This window comes from Phascolarctos cinereus, unplaced genomic scaffold (genome assembly GCF_003287225.1).
Source record: "Phascolarctos cinereus isolate Bilbo 61053 unplaced genomic scaffold, phaCin_HiC Scaffold_2;HRSCAF=192, whole genome shotgun sequence".
In the NCBI taxonomy this organism is placed as follows: Eukaryota; Metazoa; Chordata; class Mammalia; order Diprotodontia; family Phascolarctidae; genus Phascolarctos; species Phascolarctos cinereus.
Window position 1 is genome coordinate 211459603 of NW_027555625.1, and position 19478 is coordinate 211479080.

General features: G+C 36.3%; 1 pseudogene; it reads right to left on the bottom strand.

The window, feature by feature from the left end:
• Positions 1-707: 707 nt before the first annotated feature.
• LOC110198197 (paraspeckle component 1 pseudogene) lies at positions 708-1887 on the bottom strand (annotated as a pseudogene).
• Between the last annotated feature and the right edge of the window lie 17591 nt (positions 1888-19478).

The following is a 19478-nucleotide window of genomic DNA, read 5'->3' on the forward strand; positions in this document are numbered from 1 at the left end:
CTCATATTCTCAGGCCCAAAAAATTACTATTTTCACATAGAATTTTAAAAAATGAATACCTCTAACATATTTCTGTAGCCTTTAAATTGGAGCAAATGTTTAGAGGTATTTAGAGGTAAAGGAAAGGGGAGTAAATGTGACATGGAAGATATAAAAAATGAATATATTTTACCTCCTCCTTCCACAAGACTTTGGAGATTGGCCAATATGAGGTTATACCCAATGCATTCTCACAACTGCGTCAGAATCACGCTCCATATTTCCTTTAACAAACAAGGTCACGTTTTTAAAACATTGACAAGCAAAATATTGACAAGCAAAAGTTTGATGGAATAGATTGTAAGTTTTAGGAGGGCTACTATATAAAACAATACTTACAAAGTTTCCTGACATATGAATTCTACAAACCTCATGAAACATCAAACAACTTACTATGCATTTATACAGAGTAATTTACCTTTTTTTTTTTTCTAACCTAAAGACAGTGAATTCCACTGAAGCAAAACTCTTCTGGCTTTCAGTCAGAAGGAAATACATTTTGATCATGCCCATTATCATCATACAGAAAGAAGAGCTTCACTTCTGAGATGCACTCAATCCAAAATGTACTGGGAAATGGTGGGGAAGGGGGAAAAAGGGAGAGTCTCTCCATGCTATCACATAGTGCTCCCTAGGTGAACGGTCAGGAACAATGTTCATATTTCCATTTACTCCTTTGCCTTCGTGGCTAAGATGACAGACAACACCACTGGCAGATTTTCCAAATGGTTTGGTTTAAATCCTTCTTGCTGCCTTCGAAGTTCCTCTTGTTCTCTATGACGTATCATCTCTTCTTCACCATGATGTTCTACTTCATGTCTCAACTGTATTTGCTTGCATTTCTGAAGCTCTTGATTTCGAAGTTCTTCCAAACCTCTCAGTTCTTCTTGGCGCCTCACAAGATCTTGCCTCATCAGCATTAACTGATGTTCATATCTAGCAGCTTCCATTTCTGCCTCTAATTCCTCTTTGGCTTCTCTGATATTTCTGTCAACTTGCTCCCACTGCTGCTTTTTCATTTCGTCTAGTGCCTTCCATCATGATGCATACTCAAATTCAAATGTCCCAGGTTGAGCACACTTGGGAGGCTGTTCTCTTTCCTTGTGATATTGTTGTGTTTTTTGCGTTAGTTTCTCTGGTAGTCTATCTTCATCATCACAGTGTACCATGGGCTCCACAATGACCGGCCTAGGTGTTGTGGTTAGCAAGAATGCTCCATCACCAAATGTTTCCAGACCTTTCGTGCTGGAAGTTTTGCAACAAATTCTATAAAACCTTTTCCCATTGCTCGTCCATGATCATTCACTACAACAGCTTTCTCACAGGACCAAATTGAGAAAATGCTTGCTCTAGAAGTTCTTTAGAAACCACTCGTGAAAGGTTCTTGACCGTTAAGGCAGCTCCGTGAGCAGCAAATCGTATTCGGAGTGGTCTGCTTTTCAAAATAGTGCCATCCAGCTCTGCTTTTGCAATTTCAGCCAGAGTTCTAGACTGCAGAATGACCAAGCCAAAGCCGCAGTCTCGGTTAATGAAGACCTCACTGGGCTCCCCAGTAGCATTCGCAGAGCCTCTTGCCTCTGAGATGTCCGTGGGAAGGTTCCCCACAAAGAGGAGGCAGCGCTGCGTATAGGTTTTTTCTCCTGGCTTCAGAAAGCTCCTGATGTAGGTAAGTCAAGCCCATCTCTTCCTACTGGTGGCGTGAGGGGTAAGGGGTGGGGCGGTGCCCATTCCCTGGCCAGAGCGAGCTCTAGGGCATACGCGGCTGCCTTCTCCCTCTCCCCAGCCGCCAACTCCAAGGCCCGCAGGGTTTTTCTCAATCCACACTTGCTTCAGATTTCCTCTCAACATGATCGCTCCCCCAAATTCGCTGGAAGTTTGGAGGGGGAAAAAAATGTCCGTAGGATGGAAAAGGAGGCCAGGCAAGCCACAAGACCAAGCCAGGTGTTCAGCTCCTGCTCCACACACGGATTCGTGGCAACAGTGCTTTCAAAAATGCCAAACTTCTCCTCTAAGAATTTGGATGCTATACCATTTAGTGCATATATGTTTAGTAATCATATTGCTTCATTGTCTATCGTGCCTTTTAGCAGGATGTAGTTTCCTTCTTTATCTCTTTTGATAAGATCTATTTTTACTTTTGCTTTGTCTGAGATCAGGATTTCTACCCCTGCTTTTTTTTTACTTCAGCTGAAGCATAATATTTTCTGCTCCAGACTTTTACCTTTACCCTGTGAATGTCACTCTTTTTCAAATGTGTTTTCTGTAAACAACATATTGCAGGATTATGGTTTTTAATCCATTCTGCTATCCACTTCTGTTTTATGGGAGATTTCATCCCATTCACATTCACAGTTATGATTGCTGTGTCTTTCTTTCCATCTACCCCCTCCACCTTTAAGCTTTTCTTTCTCCTTTCTAGTTTTCCCTACTCACTAGTGTCTTGCTTTTGACCACCGCATCCCTCAGTCCCTACTCCCCTCTATTAGCCCCTTCCCTTTTATTCCTCTGTCTATCTCCCCCTCCCCCTTTCTTTCTCCTTTTCCCTCCTACTGCCTAAAGGGCAAGTTAGATTTCTATACCTGATTATGATATTCCCTTCTTGAGCCAAATCTGATGAAGGTAAGTTTCAAACAATGCTCACCCCTCTGCTGTAATAGGATTTTCTGTGTTTTCCTGTAATGTAATTTACCCTTGTCTGCCTCCTCCTTTCTCAGTACATATTCTTAGATCACACTAATCCACTTACTTGGATCCATTTAACTCACTCGACTAGATTGTTTTTTTATCATTACATCAAAGTCAACTTACATCCACCCCCTTTATGTCTACTCCTTTAACAGGATGTAATAACAATACAATTCTCAAGAGTTACAAGTGTCCTTTTCCCTTGCAGGGATGTAAACAGTTTGCCCTTATTAACAACATATTGTGTCTTTCTGTCCCATTTACCTTTTTATGTCTCTCTTGAGTCTTGTATTTGAAGATCAGTTTTCTGTTGAGCTCTGGTCTTTTTATCAGGAAGGTTTGGAAGTCCTGTATTTCAATGAATATTCATCTCCTCCCCTGAAAGATCACACTAATTTTCTCTGGGTAGTTGATCTTTGGTTGTAATCCAAGCTTCCTTGCCTTACAAAATATCATGTTCCATGTCCTACAGTCTTTTAATGTAGAAAAAAGGCAAGATCCTGTGTAATCCTGACTGTGGTTCCATGATACTTAAATTGTTTCTTTCTGGCTGCTTGCAGTATTTTCTCTTTGACCCAGTAATTTTGGAATTTGGCTATTATATTCCTTGGCGTTTTCAATTTGGGATCTCTTTCAGGAGGTGATTGGTGGATTCTTTCTATGGCTATTTTACCCTCTGGTTCTAGGGCCTCAGGGCAGTTTTCTTTTATGATTTCCTGAAAGATACTGTCTGGGCTCTTTTTTTCATAGTGATTTTCAGGTAGATCTCTCCTGGATCAATTTTCCAGGTCAGTTATTTTACCAATGAAGTATTTTAGGTTTTCATCTTTTTTTTCATTTTTTTTTGTTTCTGTTTGACTGATTCTTGCTCTATCATAGAGTCATTAGCTTCCATTTACCCAATTCTAATATTTAACAAATTGTTTTCTTCTATTAGATTTTGTATCTCCTTCCCCATTTGGCCAATTGTATTTTTTAGGGACTTCTTTTCTTCAGTGTACTTTTTTCCCAGTTGGCCAATTGTATTTTTTAGGGATTCTTCTACCTCTCTCATTTGACTCTTAAAATCCTTCTTGAGCTCTTCTAAGAAGACTTTTTTTGGCTTCAGACCAGTTCATATTCCCTTTTGGGGGTTCCAGATGTGGGTTTGTTGACAATGCTGTCCTCTTCAGAATTTCTGCCTTCATCTTCATTGTTCTTATAATATGAATCTATGGTACGTTTCTTTTTACTCGTGGTGTTTGCTTATTTCCTGGCCTTTAAAGAGATTGAGCTCTCCTAGTGAGGAGCAGAGGGCACTGACCAAAGCTTCCTGTGTTGAAAGCTTTGGGCCTGGTCACTGTCTTTTTGTGCTGGGGCCCCCAGTGTTGGCAGTTAGAGGCTGTAGGGTTCTGGCAGCTTCCCGGTGTTGGGCTGGAATCAACAACACTGGAACTGTAGGGATTGGGTAGTCTGGCTCCTGGATGTTGCCTGCTTTTCCTTTCCTTTCACTTTCTTCAGCTCCTTTCAGATGGATGCTGCAGGGTGTTTATCTGCCTGGGCCCCTTGGAACCTTCACAGATTTTTGCTGAGGTACTGGGAGACTGCTATAGAATGCCAAGGCACCTAGTGTTTTTCTGAGCTGCTTTTCACTGGTTCCCCAGCCCTCACTGAGGCACTAGGAGGTCCAGGTGTTGATGTTTGCCTGCTCCTCCACCTGGGTTTCAGGATCTCCTCCTGGTATGCTGCGGTGGGGCTTTTCACTAGCTTGCTGGAACACTTCCCATTCTGTACTGCTCCCCTTCCCCCAGGGCAAGAGGGGCCTTTCCCGTTAATCCCCCAAGCTACCTGGGCTACTAAAGTGCTGCTCCTCCTCTTTCTTCTGGTTCAGCTGTTTTCTGGGTGCAATATTTTCTGGGTTTTCAGAGGTTGATAAGGGAGGGTGAGACCAACTACCTTTTTACTGTGCCATCTTGGCTCCCAGAAGCAGAAGTCTCCACTGGTAACTTTTTTTTATTTTTTTTTAGTAAGGCAATTGGGGTTAAGTGACTTGCCCAGAGTCACACAGCTAGGAAGTATTATATGTCTGAGGCTGGATTTGAACTCAGGTCCTCCTGACTTCAGGGCCAGTGCTCTATCCACTGTACCACCTAGCTGCCCCTCCACTGGTAACTTTTGAAAGAACAGTTTCAGTTGAGCAAAATGAGGGGGTCGAGATGAAGCCCAGAAGTATTACACAATTGAGTGGTAACCTTGCTGCTTTTTAGTGTATATGACTTCAAATCATTTTTCCAGAAACATGAAAAATAATTAATTATAAGGTCAAATAGATTATCTTTAATGGCAAAACCTTGTACATATACAGAGTGAAAAGGCTGATCAGAATAATCAGCAGTTTAATGAAGCCTTCCAAGATAAGAAAAGGAAGGAAGATATATACAGGAAGGAAAATGGCTTGGGGAGTGCTAGACAAAGAAGCATTGAGACAAGTCATAAGGTCTCTTAATATACTGTCCTAGAAGCCCAGAATAAAACAGTGGACCAAGTATGGCCTACTGTGCTAAACAAGGAGGAACTCTCACCAACACTAATTGCTTCCCATCTTTAGATATATAGAGAAAAAAATAGTCATATTTCCACTATTTCCATATTTCCATATTCCACAGAAAAAGGAGAGATGATGGACCTTAGAAACAGACATCATTCTAATTGAAAATGTGAAGATTATAGCATACAAAGTCAGAGGGTATTCAGGAAAATATGCTTCATGTGAATTCATAGAACACTGTAGGTATTATGAGCAGCTGATATGAATGGTAACTGATGGCTTAAGACCTGCACAGGCATATATACAGTGAAGATAATAGGCAATGGTGGGGATGTTGTTCTGTTTTGTTTATTTTGTTTCATTTTAATAAGAGAGGATTGCACATGATGTTGAGAGAGCAAGTGGTCAAAATGAGTAGAGTGAATAGACTAGTTAGTCCAGGAGTGGGGAACCTGCAGCCTCAAGGCCACATGTAACCCTCTAGGTCCTCAAGTGTAGCCCTTTGACTGAATCCAAACTTCACAGAACAAATCCCCTCAATAAAAATATTTGTTCGATAAAACTTAGACTCAGAAGGCCACACCCAAGGACCTAGAAGGCCACATGTGACCTCTACGCCACAGATCCCCCACTCTTGGATTAGTCCCTTTGAGACTGGGCAGAGAAATGAAGATGACTTAACCACTGTGAATGGCCCTGCTATTTCTCCCCCTTTGTCATTAGTAGTGGGAGTAAGGAAAATCCTGAATGACGTCATTCTCAGGTCATAGCTTATGTTCCTCTGGAGCCCATGCATAACATGCCTCAGAATTGAGAAATCAAGAATAATGAAAATTATGGTCAGATTCAGCATAGATATTTCTATCTGGATCTTATTAGATGCTTTTATTCCTGATTTCTCATCACATAGAAAGTGTGGCTAGTAATGGGCTGTATAGACAATGTCATACATGAATATTCTGTTCCAGGAAAGTTGTCAGTTGTTAGAGAGGAAACATTCCAAAGCAGAAAGGAAGGTGTACTTTCTGTCTGGAGAATCCTGGGTTTAAATCTTGTTGCTAATAAATCAAAGGTAAACAATTTATTTTACATTCTTAGTTTTCTTATCTCCAAAATGGCAAGTATAATACCTAGTAGTACAGACCTCAGAGAGTTCCGAGACTCAAATGAAATAATGTACTTCATATTTTGTAAACTTTAAACTATTATATAAACATCAACTATAAATATTTCTGCAATATACCATATATTTTGCCATGTCTTGTCAGAGTGTTTCCCTACACTGTTTAGGTTTGGGGGTGGGAATAGAGATGAGGAGTGTCCCTTCTTCTCCCTCTATGTTTTCATAAGTCTATTCTTTTTATCAAGGCTTACTTAAGTTCCCATCTCTTCCATGAAACATACATGGACAACACTATTTTCCACCGATTGCTCTAATCTCTCAATACTTTCAGTACTTTTAGTTTCCTGTCACTTCGTCTCTTAATATACCTCAAGTTTTGCTGTTATTTATGTTCTTAGGCATAATACCCATCTTCCTAATATGATCACAAGCCCTTTAAAGTGAAAACCAAATATCATTTGTATCCTTACCCAAGCCCATTGAAATGCAACTGTCACTTATGCCCACATTTGCAGCTTGATGGATAATCTTACTCTTTCAAAAGTTGGAAAGAGGACCAGAGAAGTAACATTCCTTGCTCTAAATAAATTTTTGTTGACTTGAATAGCTCTAATATTAATCCCACAAGAGCCTTCTAGTTGTTACTGGCTTTATTTCAAATACTCAACTTCTAGATATTGGAACTGATCCACTTTGACCTTTTGTAATGACCTAGCAAGAATTCTTGGCTCCAAACCCACTACCTTTTACCACTGGGTACCTTTCTTGTATGTTGCATATTTCATTGAATATCAAATCCTGGCCCTTTCTAATAAATAAACTTGATGCCTATACCATGACATGAAAGTTAGGCAGAAATGAGATTTTTGGAAAGCGATGATGATCGGTCTTGAGTAGAGTTAAATATTGGCAAGAATTCAAATAATACACAATTAATTTTGGTGCTAAGTTATTTCTAATTTCCTTTAAAACTCAGCTTGAGGGCTACCTCTGTACCTTCTATGAGCTCTTTCCTGATCCACTTAGCTACTGGTGTCCTTTTCATAAAAATTATTTTATGCTACAATTATCTATCTACATAGATTAATGTACATCCATATGTACATAAGTATAGTATATATGCATATATTATATACATACATATGTAATACATATGTGTGCTTTTATATACATATGTATGTATGCATTTCTTTGTAAATATTGTCTCTTCCCATAGAATATAAGATCCTTGAGGACAGAAACTTTTTATCCATACTACCTAACACACTGCCTAAAATAAAATCATGATTTAATAAATATTTTGTTGATTAATTGGCTTAATGGTTGTGGAAAACTGTCTATTGTATCCAGTCATCATATCCTCTGCTTGATCATAATGTGTGCATTGCACTAAAGAGTATAATTATTCTAAGGAGTTCAACTTTTAAAAGTAAATATTGATTAGGCACTTTTAGTATCTTTTATGGTTATACCTGACCTCAGAAATTGATTAATTATTTCATGTTTTTTTGTTTCTTAGTGTTTACTTCTGGCTATCTTTTTGGGTTAACCACAGCCTTTACAAAAAGAAGCAAAGAAGAAAGGAAGGAAAAATCCCAAACAAATTTCTTATACTCTATGACCTTTAGTGAAGCAAAAACTAAATTAAAGAAGGAAGTTAAATTTACTTATTTACATGGGAATAAAACACTGAATTTGTAGTCACAATACTTAAGTTTGAATTGTGCCTCAGACATTTACTACCTGTGTGACTTTGGTCAAGTTATTTAACATCTCAGCCTCAGTTTTGTCATTTGTAAAATAAGGATAACAATAGCATCAACTTCACAGGATTTTTGTGAGGATTTAATGTTACAATACATGACAGTTCTTGGCAAATCTTAAAGTGCTATTTGTGTTGACATTATTACTATTATTTTTTGTATTTTCCATTTAGCTAAGTGGTGCCATAGCTAAAATTAACCCTAAACAGGATGGTGTATGAAATAGTGCTTTCACTGAATTTAGTTACTGCTCCTGAAGATAGGGAGAAACATGTTCTCTCTAGTTTGAACTTCACCCAACCCTGAAGCTTAAACTGTCTTGAGAAATGATTGATGTGATGAACACAAGGCAGGGGCCAGAAATGTGTTAATGACTGAAAATGGTTGCCATGAGGAAAGGTTATAAGAATTGGAATTATTTCCCTGGAGAAGCAAAGGAAAAAAGAACTGTTTAAGAATTGGCTTGAAATACATGAAGGGTAATTGCGTAGAGGGTAGTTCCTATCTTTCATCTCCACTTAGGACATAAAAAAAAAAGATAGTGAAATGAGATTAAACTGCAATAAGAGAAATTTCATTTAGATATAATGTAATTCAAGTAACAATGAACTCAATTCCCCAGGGCCAGTGACAAGTCAAGGAGTACCAAAAGTTGTTCAGATAATGATGATGACGTCTGTATAGAACCCATTTTTTTACATTTCCAAAACGTTTCTGCGGAAGGTGATTATTGTTATGTGTTGTAATCAGTTAAATTATTCCACAGAAAGAAACAGCATTGGAAGTTGATAGATAGGTGGGGTTTTTTTTGTTTTTTCTTTTGTTTTGTTTTGTTTTGTTTTTACAAATAAATCATTTCAAGTATTCACAGAGGCATTTTTAAAAGAAAAAAACATATGAAAATAATATAAGTAGAAAAAGTTATTCACTTACTGGAGTGATTAAAATCCTCCTTTTTATATTGCCCTTGATTGAAATAAAAGTATTGCCTTTGGAACATACACTCATAAAGTTATAGCCCATTATTATATATTCAATTTGGTATGACAAAATTAAATATTATTAAAAATAAATTCACCATTTCCTACTTAATATTCCCAATAATTTCACTGAATCAAAGCATTGTCTATCATAAGCTCAGAAGAGAGGAAAAATAATCGAAATAAGACATTGTTTTAGATGCAATTCAGGGATTTTTATCTTTAAATATATTTAATATCTGGTGCCATACCACCTAGGTATAGGTTAGATTGGTTAAATCTCCTGTATTTGATAAATATTTCACTGCACAAAAGTCACATGTCCACAATTCCATGGAATTATTTTAAACCATTTTGTAATTGTCTGATATTTTATGTTTTGAGACTCAGTTGAATTTCTAATGGACTGTCATTAGGAACAACTGGGAAATTTTGATGGAAACTGCTTTATTTGAAGGTATTTACACCTTATTCATTCTTACTGCTCCAATCTTTAGATAACAGTGTTTATTGAAAAAAAAAGTTGCTAACAGTTTGTTCTCTTCAGTTGTTGCCTTAATCATGTAATCATGAAAAATGCTATGTTTTTAAGATGATGGACTAATATGACCTTAAGGTTTTTTTTTTCCTTTTCATTTTCTAAATTGAAAGCACTGAAATTGTTGGCTATATTGATTAACAATGTTAGTATACTTTGATCTAGTTTGTTGTATCACTACATTTTCTTTAGTAGAAATGCTGGTAATGTAATTAGAAGGTTCTTTCTAGAAAATGGCTATTATCCCACTTCTAGCACACTTGCTTTTAAGTTAATACTGTGGTAATTCAAAGATTCAAAGAATTTCAGAATTGAAAGTGACCTGAGGGCTCACCGGATCTGACCCACATTTGAATGATACCCCTTTCTGCAATATCCCTGACAAGTGATTATCTACCCTTTGTTCTAGGGGAAATACAGCCTCCCAAGGCAATCCATTCCATTTAGGGATAGTACTGTTAGCAAGTGTTTCCCTATATCATGACTAAATTCCCCATTGTGACTTCCATCCATTACTCCTACTTGTGTCCTCTGCAGCCAAACAGAACAAGTCCAATACCTCTTCCACATGACAGCCCTTCAAATCCTTCAAGATAGCTGTCATTACTTCGCCAAGCATTCCCTTCTTTGTGCTAAGTATTCCCACTTTCTCCAACCAATTTCTTAAGACATAATGTTGAGGTACCCTTCCATCCTGGCTTCTCTCCTTTAGATGCTCTGCAGCTTATCAATGACCTTCCTTAATTGTTGTGTCCAGAACTGAAGAGATTGATCCACATATGGCCTTATTTAAGTGATGTATAAGCGTGACTATAAGCTCCTATGACTATAAACTCAGCCAATGATCACCTGACACTTTGGGCTACTGTAACACATTGTTGACTCCTATTGAGCATGTGGTTTATTATAGCACATAAATTTTTTTTTTCAACCCCTTCCAGATTTAAGTCTGTGAAAATGGCTGCTTCCAGAATGCCTGTCCTTAAAGGAAAAGACTCTATTTGAACATCCCTATCCTGGGCAAATGAGGTGTGTTATACTGCAGCAATCACGCATCACCACAGCTTTTCAACAGATTGTGGCTGGTCTACCCTCTCTGGTGCAGAGCTGCCATACAGGGCAAAATTCTATGAAGATAGAGGTTATCTGGATGTTTTCACTAAAGTGGACCCTGTGAGAGTTCCCTAGAGTAACTCATATATCACAAATCCACCAGAATGATAACTGACCTTTGAAAGCCTACAAGTCACTGAACCTACAGATATGCCAAGTCTTCTTGGCATTCTCAACGTAGAAGCCTACCATGATTATGGTAAGCCTAGAAAGTTTCCTATGTTATGGAATGAGAGAGGTGACAGAGGTTAACAGAGCTGCATATTAATGAATGATGTTATGATGACAGGTATGTCAAGTCTTTGGTTTGCAGCTATGTTTTGTAGTGTCCACTGGTACACTGCGGACAACACCAGAAAGAAGGTGGTATGAGATAGTGGAAAGAACATTGCCTCTAGAGTCAGAAGATCTGAGTTCAAATATCACCTCTCACACTATTTGTGTGACTTTAGGATCACTTAACTTCTTCAGATTTTAGATTCCTTATTTTAAAATGAGTAAATTCAACTAATTGACTTTGAAAGTATTTGACAACTCTAAATACTATCATGTTATGCCTAAGGTAAGAGGAGAATGCAAATATGCATGAAGTAGCCTCTGACAAGCTTGACTGATTAAAACACCTAACAATCTGTGACAAAACATTAAAATGTGACATTTTCAATAACGTATATTGGAATATACTTTTAGGATTCCTAGGGCAATGATCCTCCCCTCCCCCAGAGTATGGGCTACCTCATATATGTAGATGAAAAATATGATTATGTAAGTAAATATAGTTTGATATTATTTTGCAGGGGCAGTTCAAGAACATGCAGATGATAATGTGATAATCTGGAGTGGAGCTTTAATAATAGGTTCTGTACAGCAATATTTAATTGAATTAAATTTTAAATCTGAGGTCCCCTGCTTCTTTGCAAGAATAAATCTATTCACTGCTTAAAGAGTCTTACTTTCCTACATCTAAGTTACTCTGAAGATCCTAAGACCATGATGAGAGGGAGAATGACACTAAAGCACGTGTATTTTGCTGTATTACTCTATTTGTGCCAGTTCAGTTTTGAGCCTCCTGAGTTCTGCTCCTCAAAATATCAGTCCAGTTGTTGAAATTTTCAGGCTTTTTCTTAGATTATTGATTCTAGTTTAATCTTGGAGGAAAAAAATCCACATTCCTATTGACTTAAGAAATCTTCCATTTGTCTGTCTCAAATAGAGAAATGACATTTCCTATTAAGAAAGCTGATTCTCACAGGATACATTCTAAAAGTATTTTAGAGTTTTGTACTCCCCCAAACAGCTTGTGGAATATGCTTTTGGGCACCAGGAGTAATGATCATGTTTATGACATTAATAATTTCCAGGAAAGAAATAGAATTTCTTTTATTAAAGCTTGACAAATTTCTGTGAACACAAAATAGCCCTAGCCCAAAAGATCACTTACTGTAACTCTATTTCTAAGACCTGTAAAATTCCTCAGTTTGTATAGCTAAGTGATACTCAGGAATATGAGATTGTTTTAAGATAGATTGAGTTATAAATTACTATAAACTGTGAGATACACTATGAACTCTGGAGGCCTTATGTAAAATCTTCACATGGAGGTGGGGTAAGATGCTCAAATACCCAAATACTTTTATTCTCAGAATAATTTGCCTTTTCCAAGTGAGTTTTAGAGGATACAGAATATGCATGCACAGCTGGTTTAAAAAAAACCTTCAAATAAACTTTTTAAGATAAATTCAGTTGGGGCAAATAGAAATCATGAGACCCAGCAAGACAACTTACAGGGCTAAAATTATTAGATAGAATCAGTTCCTTAATTGTTCAATGCCACCATTGCTGGCTTCATCCTTAGACTACACATCCCAGTTTCCTCTGTCAGGCAGAATTCTGCTTCGCTATTATTTTGCTTACTCATATTTTTGCTATGTGGCCATCTTGTTATGGCAGTCTGAATAATTGGCTCTGTAATCACTTTTTTGCTTCTCTCAGATTTCAGAGTTGTACTTCATATAGTCCTAGTAACTTGAGCTCATTTTAAATGGATAACATACATCCGTCTCTATATTAGTTATTCATTCCTTCATTATAAATTGCTTGTTCTACCTTTTCATTTTGAAAATCACTTTCTTATTGGAAGTGATTGAAGCATATAATTAGGAGTTGAGTCATTTTGCTTTCTCTATCACCTATTAACAACAACAAGAAAAAGTTCTCCTACTCCTATCTTTCTGAACTTTTTTTTTCCTTAACACTTTCACTTAGGTTTAGTGCATCTGGATTGTTTTGTTAAGGGTAAACGTGTAGTGATATTGATCCACTCACTGTCCTTCTACAAACAGAAAAAAAATAGAAAGTCAGATACTTAGAGAAATATGGCTCACTACCCTTACTTTTATGAATTAATGAGAAACCCACTCTTGGATTGTATCCATAGGTGTTCTGAACAAGCAGTTCAATTATTAATGTGTAATAAATTTAAAGTTATAATACTTTTTCTTTCCCTTCACTAAAGTCATTTTACTTCAATGGCTCTTCATGTTATGGAGGTGACCTGGATAATCAAATGCTACAGCCAGAGAAACACAAACTCTTCTATTACACAGCTGACAAAGTTTTATATAGGATCAACGTGTGGCTGTCTTCCTAGGTCCAGCCTAGAACGATTAAGAGAGTTGTAGCACCAAAAAACTGGTCACAGCAGGATGAACTTTTCAGTTGCAGCATCTCATGGAAACTACAAAATGTTGTATCCATGGTAGGAATTCCTTTCCAATAAAATCATAGATTTTTTAAGAAAATATAGTATCAATTTGAAATTAAAATGGAGAAGAGCAGAATGGAAGACCTAAAAGGGAAGATGGGTCAATCAAGTATTTTGCCTAAAAGTATCTATTATATGCTACCTTCTGTTTCCTAGGTAGGCATTGGAAATGCATAATAAAAAAAAAATGAAAAAAATACCTACTCTCAAGGAGTTTATATTGTAATGGAGGGACTAACATACACATTTATAAACATATACAATAATTATATTAAGGAAGCCCCCTCTTGTGTCTAATCTCAATGCCTTTCTATTTTAATAATAGTCCATTTCTTCCATAGTATCCCCATCCAGAAGCAGCAACCTGTCTTCAGGGTAGACCTTCATGCATTTGCATGACCTCTGTCCAGAGAACAAACATCAAGGTGCAGTTAGCATTGAGGGCACATTCACTTTGAATCTGGGTATATTTTTTACCTCTGCACTGATTCTGAGAAAGGCAAAAGAAGTAGTGTGTGTGTGTGTGTATGTGTGTGTGTGTGTGTGTGTGTGTGTGTGTGTGTGTGTGTGTGTGTTGGAGAGATATAAAAATAGTAATCAGGAACAAAGAGAACCTGAGGAGAGAAAAAGATGGGTCCAGAAATGAAAGAAATCATAGGATGGGGATGGAGACTGAGACATGGGCAAGAAGAAAGACTCGGGCTGATAGTGTGGTCTTTTTAGATTGGAATTGTTGAACAGCCTATGACTGGGTTTTGGGAGATATTCTTATCCAATGTAAGGGGAGAGAGCATCCACCTTGGGGAAGGCCTGGGCACCTGAGAAGCTATTGCTATCACTTAAGTATCCATAAGAACAGAAAGAAGAAGTACTGATGCAGTTGTCAAAGTTCTCACATGATTCTACTGTTCTGGGAAGAGGAAAATGACAATTTCTTGGTCATGGCATGGCTTTTCCAGTCAATTGCAGACAGAGCTCTCATATCTATGATGTCTTCCTGGCATGCTCAATGTCCCAGTTTCCAGATTCCAGCCCAATCAAGCCCACAATGTCCCAGTCACAAACCTCACAGGAAATGGAAAGCAGTGGAGAAAGGATAAGACACAGAGTTAGGATACTTTGTTTTGAAGTCCTACTTCTTACACACACTGTGTGAACTCTGACAAGTTATTTAACTTTCCACTGCACTCATCACTTTGATGCAATCTTTAAGATCACAAATTGCAGAGTAATTGCATATATGCACTGGTAAAGGAAGTTTTCTCATGACTGAAATGCCTTCCAATATGGATAAAATCACAGATCAGGACAAAAGAAAAATCAAACTATTTTACATCTAAATATAAAATATGCATTATTTAAAGAAGTCAAGAACAAAAAGGTTTTGTTTTGATTTTTTGTTTGTTGCAAATGTTTTGTTTTTTTCTTTTTTAATGGAGGAAACTCAATCAAAAGTAGGCTAAATAAAAACTATTTTATAGCTATCATGATTTTTTTTCTGTCAAAGTAAAATATAACATTTTGTATCTCAGAAGAGTCAGGTAGTGTTAGGGTGTGTTATTTGAAATTCAAATCTGGCCTTTGACATTATCTTTCATGTTCATGAGCTAATCACAATACTTCTCAGTGCCTCAGTTTACTCATCTATATTATGTGGATCAATAGTGTACTTGCAATGCCTACCTTACAGAATTGTTACAAAGAAAGCACTTTTCAAACAGTAAAGCATTATGCAAATACAACTGTTATAATTAATCCTACTAAAAGAGAGCTACTTCTTTTGTATGATGTGATGTATACATTTCATATCAATTCAGATGAATTGATTACTAGTATTTATGTAGTAGCTCATAGTTGGAAAATAAGTATATTATGTCCTTTGAACTGCAAAAGTACTATATGAGACAGTTACAACAGGTACCATTGCCCCCATTATGTGATAACAAAAGTAAGGAATAGAGTTTAAGTGACTAGCCCATTGTCACATAACTAATAATTATGAGAGGCTGATTATGAACTCAAGTGTTCTAGAATTCAAGTTCAATACTTTACCCTCCATACCACACTGCTGCTTACAAATAACTGCTGACTTAATCTGAACAAATAATTCAATTTGCTAGTAAAACCCATAGCATCACATATCTTTGTTTATTTTGTCATGTTTTCTATTTTCCATGTCTTCTATTTTGTCATGTAGGCAGCTGGTGGCACAATGGATAGAGTGTCAGTCCTAAAGTCAGGAAGATTTATCTTTCCATATTCACATCTGGCCTCAGCCACTTTTTAGCTGTATGACCCTGGGCAAGTTATTTAACTCTGTTTGCCTCAGTTTCATCATCTGCAGAATGAGCTGGAGAAGAAAATGGCCAACATTCCAGTATCTTTGTCAAGAAAACCCCAAAGGGGTCACAGAGAGTTAGGCATGCCTTAAAACAAATGAATAACAATACATAACAGTTGATGGGAAGGGGAGACCAAATTCCTGCCAGGTTGATCAGCTGAGGTGCCTAGGAGAATGAAAGTGTCATCAACCCAATCTAGGAAGTGAACTTCAGGGCTGAACTGGTCCAGCCCAGGACTTTGGAGGCAGAGCATGAGCTCCACTTTGGACCTGATGACTTTGAGAGTGGGCATACCCCATCACCTTTCCTATAAAGAAAGCTGAGTGTTACAGAATAGATGCCTTTGAAATGTAGTTCTGGAGAATATTTTTAAGAGTCTTTTGGATAAAAAGGAGATCAAATCAGTGAATACTTAAAGAAATTAATTCACTGTAGTCATTGGAAGATCAAATACTAAATCTGAAGCTTAAATACTTTGGCAACATAATGAAAGGACAGGACTCATTGGAAAAGACTGTGATGTTGGAAATGATTGAAGGCAAAAGGAAAAGAGAATGACAGAGGATGAGATGGATAGTGCCATGGAAACAATGAGCTCAAATTTAGACTTTTACAGATAGAGGAAGATAGAAGGGCCTGGTGTGCTATGGTCCATAGGATCATGAAGAATCCAACAGTAATGAATGGATTTACGACAACAACAAAATTTTGTCATGTCTTTGAAGATTTCTCCATGGGAAAAAAAAAAGAACTTTTCAAGCTTAATAAAAAGTGGCATGGGAAGTAAATATAGCCTCTGCTTTTAACAGTCAGCCACATTATTAAGTGAGCCAGTTTAGAAAAATAAGACATAGAAGACAGGAAATTCTCTCCAAACACTAGCAGATTTTCATTCATTAGTTCTTCAACGCATGTGTTTGTGCATATATGTATGGGTATTGGTGCTTTTCTCTGTGTGTGTGTGTGTGTGTGTGTATGTGTGTGTGTGTGTGTGTGTATGAGAGAGACAGAGAGACAGAGACAGAGACAGAAGCAGAGATACAGAGAGACCAAGTGAGAAGGATAGAGAGACACAGAGGGAGAGCTGTAAAAATCTGTCAGCAGGCAAGGAGAAATTAAGTCATTTTTCATTATAAAACCACTTGGAGCAAACTCATCCTAAACTAATAGAAATAAATTCACCAACATTACAAAAACCCCAAGAATATATATTATGCATATATTTCCTTGCCCTTTTATGAAATATTTTGGTGAGAAACGGGTTGCCATCTCTTAGTTATAGAAATTGGTACGCAAATTGCAAATACCTTTAAAAAGTATGGTTGCCAAAGATAAATAACTACTCCTAAACTGTCTAGCTATGGTTAATCCTCAGGAAGTTAGGGGAAAATATCAATATTAGTCAGCTCTAATCATTCAATCACCCAAGGAATGACATATTCAAAGCTGATTGATTTGGAAATGTCTGTGTATAACATACATACATATACATATATGCATATGCATATATGTATATATATATGTATATACATACACACATACTATATGTATTAGCAATCTATTACAAATGATAGCTTATTCCCTTTGAATGATCCTGCTGCATCAGTATGATGCATTTCTCATTTAAAAAAATAAGATACTTCTGATTATGCTAAATATAAATAGTCTTCTCAACTGGCTTTATTTAGTTCAAGATACAGAAATGGAATAAAATAAGACACTTAGAAGTTATTCAACAGATTACTAAAAGAGCAGAATATGCAACAAGGAAAGGCCTTGGGGACACCTTCAGGTAATTCAGATGAGCGAAGCTCCCTTGCCTGAGTTATCTATTTTGATGAATTCCCTGATGCTATTCACCACTGCTTTGTATTTAATTAACAAGTGAGGAAGTGATATAAACAGTCTGAACCTTTAGTCTCTTGGCCTAGACAAGTCTCCAGGAATGGACTCATATTTATATTCCAAATTACATTATTGCATCTTATTGCTTTAAGTAGAATTTCTAGCACTATGATAAATAATAAGGTTGATAATGCATATTCTAGCTTTCCCCTTGATCTTATTGGAAAGGATTCTAGTTTATCCCTATTAAATATAGTTTAAATATAGTGCTTATTCTTGTTTTTAATAGATGCTACTTATCATATTAAGGAAAGGCCCACTTATTTACATTCTCTTCGGTGTTTTGTTTTGTTTTCTTTTGTTTTTACAGAAATGCGTTTTGCAATTTATCAAATATTTTTTTCTGTATCTATTGACATAATCATGAAATTTTTATTTTTTGTTATTATATGGACTGTCTATAATTTTCCAAATAATGAAAAAATCTTGAATTGCTAGTAGAAATCCAACCTGATTATAATTATAAGCCTGTATTGCTAATGTATTATTGTTAATATTTTATATTTAAAATTTGCATCAATCTTCATGAGGTATAATGATCTTTCTTTACCTGACATTTCTCCCTAGTTTAGGCATCACATGGATATTTATTTCCCATAAGGAATGTGGAAGGAGACTTTCCTATCCTGCTTTTTAAAATATATTATTTAATGAAATTAGTTGTTGCTTGAAAGTTGAAATTTATTTGTAGATCCATTTAGTTTTTTGAGGTGTAGAGAGAGTATATGTCACCTGTGGATTTTTCAACTTCTTTTTTGTCTTATTTAAACTTTCTTTATCTTTTGGATATTCTGGTTATTTTTTTTATTTTAATTTTTAGAAATTCATGCACTTCATTTAGATGGTCAGTTATTTGACATATAATGGGACCACATACTTTCTACTATCTTCCTTTATACGTTCTCCATTTGCTGAAATTTCTCTTTATGTATAAAATCAGACTAGCTAATGCTTTATCTTTTTATTTAATATATTTAACTGATTAACTTTCTATTTTGGTATTCATTCATTTGATTTTAAATATTCCATTTTGGTGTTTTGATGAATTTTCTTAAAATTTTATTGGTCTTATAGGTTTTAAAAATTGCATGTGAGTTAATTTATCTATTTCTTCTCTTTATTACTGAAAAGTTTAGAGATATAGATTTCCTCTTGAGGACTCTTATCTGAATTCATCTCTATTAACAATTTTTGTGATTGTTTCTCATTATTTTAAGTTTTGACAAAGTACATTCACATTAAGTGAAATGGGAATTCTCCAAAGGGCCTGTTGCACTAGTTATTGTTGTTGCTGTTAACTCTTGAGCTATTATGAAGTATTCCAGTCAATAATTATGTATAACACTTATCTTGCAGCTTCACTTTCCAGTTTGCAGAAAAACTAGAATTTCAGGTGCTTCCCTTGATATCACTTTTCTGCAATTCTTTATGTTTATGGTTCTCAAGCTTTCTGTTTAAAGTTTGATCAAGCCTGTATTTTTCTTATGTTGGACTTCTTGTGACCATATGGAAGATCATTAATTTTCTACATTCTCCTTTCTCAAGGGGTCCCTCTTGTCTTGCCTCTGATGCTTTTAATTCTCTTGTGTAAGTAATAAAGTTTTTGATTTTGATGGAATTGTTTTCATACTATTTTAACTCTTTTTATTCCCTTAACTTTTTAACTTTTGCTTAGATCAGCTGATAAAGGAGTTATAGA